Genomic DNA, 3,794 nt, shown 5'->3' on the forward strand with positions numbered 1-3,794 from the left:
TTTTTTTAAAAACCCTTAATTTCAATTTTTCCATGGCGTGAAAATTTGTGGTTGAACTAATGTGTTTATCTCTCTTTAGATCGGCTCCCACACCTACCGCCCTCTTTAGATCGGCTTCCACACCTACCGCCCGCCAAACAAAAAAGAAAAAGAAGGATTGCATCGAGAAGTCTATCGTCATCATTCCCCGATTGCACCAACTAGCTTATGTTAGATAGCGCTACTTGACCCAAGCCAACATATTTGATTGGATTTGAGAAACTTTACTACAAAGTAGTTGCAAATATCCAATAATCGGATCCCGTAACGTGAATCACGACACTTCATTGCTGCAAATTCTAACCATAAACATTGGCGTGAGAGAGTAGAGTATATTGAAAGATATCCATATTAATATATAATGCCATTGATTGCGATATCACTTTATATTTGCGAAAGACAAGACTATTGTATGATATTAGACAATGCACGACAACTCAAGTACAATTTCATAATCGAATAATAGAAATGTGTTAGGACGATGTACAATGACGTCTTAACCATTACCAGTGATGGTAGGGCTCTGTAGAAGCGATGATACGCAAATGGCTAAGTGTGATCTAGGTAAAAGGGAGATTGGAGAGAAAGACCTTAGTAAAGAGGCTTGATTAGAATCCAAAAGTAAAGTGGCTTGATTAGAACTAAATCTGTAGATTAGGCAAGTGTTAATAATTTGAATAATCTTTTAAGTGTACCGAATAAATATGTAACATATAGGTGATCTTGGGTTTGAACGTTTTGTTTACATTGGATAAGTGGTTTTTTTTTTTTTTTTTTTTTTTTTTTTTTTTTTTTTTTTTTTTTTTTTTTTACGGAGCATTCGTTGTTAATGCTCCTTTGATTTTGAAGAAATGTGACATGCTAATAACGCTTTCCCTACATTCAAATTTTCGATAAAAACAAGTGAAATGAAATTAATGTGCATTCACCTACCCGGCATATGCAGAGCTCATGTGCCTTTTCTAATAGTTAACTTATAATTAAAAAGAAATGATTAGTGTCGATAGTTACGTGTGACTGACTCGGTGGTCCCTCGTGAATCTTTTGATTTTTAAAAATTATTTTGGTCCTATGACCGATTAAAACCTATCCTCACGTCTGTCCATAGATGTTGCACTCGCGTTTCACAACGTGGACAACATGATGAAGCCTGTCCCTAGTGAAAAAGCACGACCGGTTAAGTGATTGATCTCGACCACTTTTGTTGCATCTTTCTCTGAAGGTGTCTTCTTTATAAGGCTCCTCGACCGCCGGAGGCGCCTCTGCGACCGCCACCAGGCCGAGGCCAATTGCAGCAGGGACGATCCAGGCCGCCGGTGGGGAGGGGCAGTGGTAGTGGTCCATGTCGAGGATGCTCTTGGAGTGGCAGGTCCGGCGGCGGGAGTAGACGCGACCGCCATGGCCGTTGTCGTGGAAGTCGATCACCGAAAAACGCTCCTTTACAGCGGGCACACCCCTCTGATCACGTTATATATGAAGACTCCAGCAACCAGTAACTAGTAAGCTCCTGTCTGATGGCAATTTCTTCACTTGATTCACGGCCAGTGGTCTCTGTCTGAGTCAATTTCTTCCTGGTTTTCTCTTAAAAACCGTCACTCGTATGTGTTTGGCTCTGACTTCGTTTTGTCCTGTTTTTGGTTCAGTGTGTGCAAGTGGTTTGATGGGGAACTGGGGTTTGGTGGGTGTTTGATTTAATATGTTAGTTGCTATGTATCTATCATGAACTTGATGAGGTGTGACTCTTTTGGCTCAAGTGGCTCAAGTACTTGTAATATTTGCACGGCTGAATCATGAATCTTGATTTTGAAGCTTCGTCGACTTTTCATTTGCCTGTTGCTGGTAGCAAACTGGCAGTGGCGTTTCTTCTACTTTTGGTCTCCCTACCAGATGCAATCATTTACTCCCATATTTCTGTCGGTATTTCCTAATTTGCACTTCATAACACCCTAGATGTTCTTTTCCATAGTTGCTGTCTGCTAGTTGTTCACTCTGCAATCTTGGATCTTCTCTAGGAAACCATTATTGCAATTGTCTAGAGTAATGTAATTTTCTGATGTGAATTCTTTCTATTCTAGAACTGAATGCACCTGTTGGTCTGTGTATTTCTGCAGGTGTCTTCTTTATAAGGCTCCTTTCTGGGTTCATTTCCGCCTCTAAATTCCTTCCAATAGTGTCCACTTTCCCAGCAATTTCAGATCGAGAGACAGAGATGGCGAAGCCAGGTTTAACGGCAATGGTGGTGGCAGCTGTTGCTCTGGTGGTGGCAGCTGTTGCTCTGGTAGTGGCCATGGTGGCGAAACACGCCCATGCCGAGGCGGATGACCCCGAGAAGGTGGACGCCTGGTTCAATGGGCTTAGCCATGCCGATCGCAAGACCACACGCCTCCACTTCTACTTCCACGACACGCTCTCTGGCAGGAACCCCACGGCAGTGCATTGCCGAGGCGAAGTCCCCGACGGGTTTCGGGGTGGTCAACATGATCGACGACCCGCTGACCAAGGGCCCTGAGCCAGAGTCCCCCCTTGTTGGCCGGGCACAGGGGTTCTATGGCTCAGTTGGGCTTGAGTCGATGGCCCTGCACATGAGCATGAACCTCGTATTCACGACCCCGGAGTACCACGGCAGCACTCTGAGCATATTGGGCCGCAATCCGGCACTCGAGACCTATCGGGAGATGCCTATCGTTGGTGGGACCGGTGTTTTCCGGCTGGCAAGTGGGGTCGTGACGGCGAAGACGTACTTTCTCAACCTCACCACCGGCGATGCTGTAGTTGAATATAAGGTCATAGCTTTGCATTACTAGATATATCGTGGCTTGTGTTGTAGTCCAGTCCGAAGGTTATGGTAGGAAATTACATCATTCTAGTTGTGTGCGGATGCTCTGTCGTTTCCAATTTTGTTATGCTTTACGTGCTTCATGATTTTTCATTGATTTTGGTGGTCTGGAATCTTCCTGTGTGGGCTCTAGATGAACTATAAATTGGACTCGGTTTATCACTGAGTAGGTAATGTTACAATGTTCGCCGCCATGTGAAATCAATCTTGCTGAAAACGTCAATGATTTTACCTACCTAATAATTATGAAAGTTGATGCAGTCGACGTTAACTTTTTTATTATATTTTGGAGTTCCCATTTTAAAGTTACTGAAACCTAAGATTGTGTCTTGATTTGGTTTCGATTCGAAAACTGTCACTCGACAAGCTCAGTCAACCACCAACTAATAATAATATTCAGGGCTACACATCTTGTTCAACTTAATAATTGGAATTGGTGCGTTTGAACAGGCTTTTACAATATATTAGGCAATGCATGAAAACTTAAGTAAAATTATATTACCGAATTATATTTGGATTTACATCTTGGTCTAGTAAAGATGTGGTAGGAGGGCTTACTATAAGCATAGCGTTCTAGTAGTGACTAGTAATAGATGGGTTCATTAGACATGCCTATATAGATATGGCTAAGGTCTTCTCTCTATTTTCTAATGTACATATTTTATCATTCTATCCATCAAGAGCTGTCAAGGTAAAAGGAAGATTGGAGACGAAGACTTAAGTAAAGAAGTTTGACTACAATCAAATTTGTTGATTCCGCATATTGTTCATTTGATTAATTAGGGGTCAATTTCTTGGGAATCTATGTAATGTATAGTGATCTTGAGTTGAATGTTTTATTTATATTGGCTTGACTTGCTTACGGAGCATTTTTCCTTAATAATCCTTCTATTTTGACCAAAAAAATGTAATACGTTAA

At 41.9% G+C, this 3,794-nt stretch overlaps 1 pseudogene across 1 annotated transcript; it reads left to right on the plus strand.

Annotated features, from left to right (window-relative positions):
• The first annotated feature begins 1,765 nt into the window (after nucleotides 1-1,765).
• Nucleotides 1,766-3,110, plus strand: LOC120296419 (annotated as a pseudogene). Its single transcript, XR_005553367.1, has 2 exons — nucleotides 1,766-1,956; nucleotides 2,151-3,110. The product of XR_005553367.1 is annotated as a dirigent protein 23-like (transcript).
• The last annotated feature ends 684 nt before the right edge of the window (nucleotides 3,111-3,794 follow it).

The sequence above is a fragment of the Eucalyptus grandis genome, chromosome 7 (genome assembly GCF_016545825.1).
Source record: "Eucalyptus grandis isolate ANBG69807.140 chromosome 7, ASM1654582v1, whole genome shotgun sequence".
Classification (NCBI taxonomy): domain Eukaryota; kingdom Viridiplantae; phylum Streptophyta; class Magnoliopsida; order Myrtales; family Myrtaceae; genus Eucalyptus; species Eucalyptus grandis.